Raw genomic sequence first — 4,958 nt, 5'->3', positions numbered from 1 at the left:
TCTCCTTCATGTTTTTTGGACATGGTCCCTGACAAATAAATGTCAGAAACTAAACTAGAAGCCCAAACACTTCTGACTACACATAACCTGCAGCTGTATTTATATTAACATTATAACTGAATAGGTTATGTGCGTTGACTTTTTTGAGATACGTGGTTCACACAGGACAGCGACGCTAAACACACGATGATCTTATAGACCATGATGCATTGCTGAAGATGAAGTTATATGTGCAGTATCTCACAAAAGTGAGTACACCCCTCACATTTGATGATCTTTTCATGTGACAGCACTGAAGAAATGACACTTTGCTACAATGTAAAGTAGTGAGTGTACAGCTTGTATAACTGTAAATTTGCTGTCCCCTCAAAATAACACATCACACAGCCATTAATGTCTAAACTGCTGGCAACAAAAGTGAGTACACCCCTAAGTGAAAATGTCCAAATTGGCCCCAATTAGCCATTTTCCCTCCCTGGTGTCATGTGACTCGTTAGTGTGATAAGGTCTCAGGTGTGAGCAGGTGTGTGTCATCGATCTCACACTCCCTCATACTGGTCACTGGAAGTTCAACATGGCACCTCATGGCAAAGAACTCTGAGGATCTGAAAAAAAGTACAGTACATGTTTCAGTTTTCTCTAAGGAAAGCTCAAGAAACATTTGGTGACACCTTAGTTTCCTAAATAAATGCAGCACATTACCATTTCTGTCTTTGCCACATGCTGACATCTGTTGATCTGATTAGGAATCAGCTTTGGGTCTTTCTCAGTCTGTCTCCTCAATAAGTTAACTAAGAACAGGTGAGAACCAGGAAAACCAAAGACTCTGGTACAGGGAATCAAACTCTAAAAAAGTTTCTTCCTCAAACTCCTGGAGATATTTCTCCACATGGACTCGTCTGCAGACTGATGTAAAATGTATGATCTGTTCCCTCACCTCTGCCAGGACTCTGGTCCTCTCAGTAAGAACCATGCATTTCAGTCCGAGCCCGACAGAGTCGACTTATTTACGCCTCTGTGGCCGGGCATCAAGCCTGTATTAGGCTTCTCTTCTTTATGTTTTAGACATCCATCTTTTAAAAGAAACTAGGAGAATTTAGAGATCGTAAAACAAAGATAGAAATATGATTTATAACATTTTACACTGACACATGACACAGTCTGCTTGCACATCAATCATCATCAGCGGTGACTTGAAGTCGAGTATGATGGTCCACCTTGGGGGCCCGTCTTTGAGTGGCTGAAAAGGCCAATCCTGGAGCCACAAACTTTCCTGCAGTGTGGGAATTGATGTGAGGAGTTGGAGGTGGAAGGAGGAAGAGACTTTTTAGTTGGGCTTCTCTCCTTTCTTTGCTGCCGCTCGACTCTGGCAGCCTGTCAGAAATCGTCTTCATGGAATGTGCCTCCTTCATGTAAAATGTCTCTCCATGCCTTCTGCTTCGAATGACCTCTTCCCAGCTGAAGCTGTTTATGTGAAACTTATTGAAGTTGACCCTACTGTTGTCTTTAAAGCGCTTTTTCTGACCTCCAAGTTCTTGTTGGCTGGCATTTAGTTCTAAGTAGAGGTTTTGGGAGTCATGTGTCAGGCAGTGGTATTACATGGCCTCCCCATCTCAGTTGGTGTTTGATTATGATGGTGGCAATGCTGTCGACGTTTGATTCCTCAAGAACACTGATGTTAGTGCACTTCTGTTTCCAGATGATACGCAAGTTTTTTCCGCAACATCTCTGCTGGTAGGACTCCAGCGCTCTTTTACGCCTGCGGTAGGTAGTTCAGGTGGTGAAAGCTCAGGTACTGGCTGGTTCGCAGAGGAGAGGGGACATTTGAGGGCGGACTGAAGGGAGGCGTGAGGATCGTCTACTTGTAAGTAATCCATCTTCTCTTATCAAACACATTTTTGTCTCTTAGCTTCCAATTGCTAAAGCTGCTTTCGTACACGTTGGCTCTTAAACTCTGGCCTGAGTGATCAAGTAAATTTTATTAATACAGCTCAGAATCACAAATCTTAAATGAGTCTCAGAGAGATTTCCATTCAGTACAGCATACAACACTCTCAGTCTTTAGATTAGTTCAGAAACAGAAGCCACCACAGAAAAAAATACCTTTTTATGTGGATGAAACATCTGGATACTGGGAAATTTCAAACATCTGCTTTTCAAGATAACAAATTAAATAAGTCCTAACTTTGCTTTTGAATAGCCGGGGTGCTGCAGGGTGCTGTAGAGTGCTGCTTTAGTTTTAATTGGCACAGCTGACCGTCTGAAATTGTAAAATGCCACCTACTTGTCAGATTGACACCAGTGTGACAGGAACAAGCTGCCAGAACACGGAGGAGGAGGAGATGAAACAGATCTTCAGGCTGCGTTTCAGGAACAAACTGATTCCTTCTGCATGAAAATCAGAAACCGCAGATTAAACTACAGTTTCATTATCCCTCAACTAGAATCTCTTTAAAAGTAACTGCTCAGACGTCTGGTTCATGTGTTTTTCAGAGATTTAACTTATTAGATACCATGGGGAGGCAGTAAACATGACATCTCCTCTTCCTCTCCAGGTCAGACATTTTATCCCAGATGACTGGAGCCCAGGTACCCATGCAGTACTACTTCACCATCACCATGGAACACGCACATTTACATACTGACGGGCCCAAAGCTGGACTTCACTGTAGAGAGGTTACTCTGTAGGATAAGAGGCGGTGGAGATGCTGTATCGGGGCCGCAGGATCTGGAGCTGCTTGTGTTTTCTGTTTGTGATGGTGGTGGACATTGTTGAAAGTGAAAACAACAGGAAGTAGGATAAGAAAGTAGCTTTTCTGCAAACCAGTGTGAATTGCGGTTGTTTCTCAAACTGCTCTGTTTATGGACAAAAATATACTAGAAGTAGGTGTCTGGCGCTCACCAACTGAATGCACACAAGTCATTTACAAACAAGTCATTATGCTCAGATTTTAGCTGGTTGTGCTGAATTACACCACTAGATGGCAGCACAGGACTAAAGATGGAGATGATGTTCTCAGGGGAAACCTTCTTGGGGGAAACTCTACCAGCCCTAAGAAGATGAGCTAACTAGCTCTTTCTGTAACTAGTTAGTATGTACAACAAAGAGTCCTAGTGGAGGAAATACTGTGAGAATGTGGCCCCAGATTTTCTTTAGCCAGAAAGGGACTGGTTTAGTTTCCTTTTCAGTTTCTTGGGGTTAATACTGGTTCATCTGTCCAGCTGTTCTGTTTCCCTCTCAGCGCTCTCAGAGATGAAGCTGTAAAAAGCCACTGAACACTTGCCGACAGACAGACAGACAGACAGTTCCTACACAGGCTGATAAAGTCTTGAAATATATATTTTTAATTAAGTAGTCGACTGACAGAAAATGTATTTAATGTATTTTTTTAATCACAGTTTTAATGCACAGTACATCAAAACATTGTTGCAGGAAAGCATTGTAAGATCCATAACATTCATATCTCAAAACACCATATTCAGAATTGGTCATGCAGGGGCTTTATACAGTATTACATGCGTTGAGTTTAAGTTTCCATGTTTGGTAGAGTGTACAGCTAAAGGAAGGCAAATTACATTTTGACAGTATGGATGAAGGGGGAAAATCCCCAATCCAATATCTTCTCCATCTTTTCTCAATCTTGCATGGATCTCTTTGACTATTTCAAGCCAGTCTAACCATTTTGGCAGTTATTCTGACAATTGATTTGTTGCTTGAGTCACTTTAAGCAAATTTAAGCATTTGCTGCTATTCTTTGTTTCATTCACACTAAATTTGGGTTTTAGGCATTTGAAGACATTTTCTTGAGTTTTAGGAAACTGTGATTGTCACTTTCTTCTTTTTTTATATTTTGGCATTTTACAGAAAGTAATTTTTAAATAAACCACAAAAATCAGTTAAATTTGATGTAAGACAACACTTTTTGTGGGGTCAGGCTAACTCTCTTTAAATCTGCTTTCATAGTTACGTGGATGGAAATTATTCTTAAGAGTCGAACGGGCAACATGTGCGTCGGCTCAAATTAAGAAATGAAACGTTTACAGATCTTCTAACTGAAATAGTGTTTAACTGTTCACCCTCTTGTCCTGCAGGTCCCCGTGCTGATTGGCAGCTCGCAAGGGGGCGTGAACATTGAAGATTTTGCAGTGGGCAATCCAGAAGCCATTGTGAAGGAGCCCATCAACATTGTGGAGGGCATTAAGATGGAGTAGGCTGTCAAGGTAAAATCAATAGTAGATGGAGCGAGTCACAGTACAGACTGGAGATGTTCCAGCTGTGTGGTTTGGACTGCAGGAGAAATCGAAGGAGAGGAGAGAGGGACGCCGCCGTGTGTGTGTTCACGCTGCAGAGTGGGCATCACAAGATGCTGTGTTTTCTTTCTTGAGAGGACACAGGTCCAATCTCTGTCTCACAAATCAAGTCTCCGTCTCAGCAGACGCCATTCCTCCCACCTGGTGTTTGTTTTTAGATCCTAAAGAAAGATATTTGATATCATTCAGGATTTGTGATTTGGTTTCGGTGCCTGATAATAACACATTTCCTTCCAACTCAGACATTGACACCAACAAAGATCATCAACAAAGGCCTTATAGAAAGCAGCCTGTGTCAACTGATTGTCTGCAGTTTAAAATAATGATGGCTGTTATCCTCTACAGTCAGAATATACCCCTGGTTGAGGAGGAGGATATGACAAATCTATGTAAAGTGTTCTGAGAGCAATTTATTGACAGTTTTTCACAGAACAAGAACTGTCATTTGAAGAATCTCTAGCTCTGAATTAACAAGAGCTGACATACTCTCTCGCTAGATGCCATCAAATCCTGCACGCTGCACCTTTTCATTTATTTTCCACTCATCAGGAATTTATTTCCTCAGTGGCAGAAATGTTGTTTGATTTGCAGGAATAGCGTTGGCGCATCACAAAAATGTCACACCTGCAGTTTGTGTTAAAACTCAA

The 4,958-nt window shown here is 41.7% G+C and overlaps 1 long non-coding RNA gene across 3 annotated transcripts; it reads left to right on the top strand.

Annotated features, from left to right (window-relative positions):
- The first annotated feature begins 723 nt into the window (after positions 1–723).
- On the top strand, positions 724–4,922 carry LOC123973234. Of its 3 annotated transcripts, none has more exons than XR_006825565.1 (4): positions 724–801; positions 1,700–1,864; positions 2,556–2,589; positions 4,093–4,922. It is a non-coding gene; the product is annotated as an uncharacterized LOC123973234 (long non-coding RNA). The 3 variants fall into 3 exon arrangements; XR_006825564.1 differs by lacking the exon at positions 724–801 and adding an exon at positions 855–962; XR_006825563.1 differs by lacking the exon at positions 724–801 and adding an exon at positions 970–1,412.
- The last annotated feature ends 36 nt before the right edge of the window (positions 4,923–4,958 follow it).

The sequence above is a fragment of the Micropterus dolomieu genome, linkage group LG07, assembly GCF_021292245.1.
Source record: "Micropterus dolomieu isolate WLL.071019.BEF.003 ecotype Adirondacks linkage group LG07, ASM2129224v1, whole genome shotgun sequence".
Lineage (NCBI taxonomy): Eukaryota > Metazoa > Chordata > Actinopteri > Centrarchiformes > Centrarchidae > Micropterus > Micropterus dolomieu.
The sequence above is the reverse complement of the archived record's forward strand: the minus strand, read 5'-3'. Positions and strand labels throughout refer to the sequence as shown.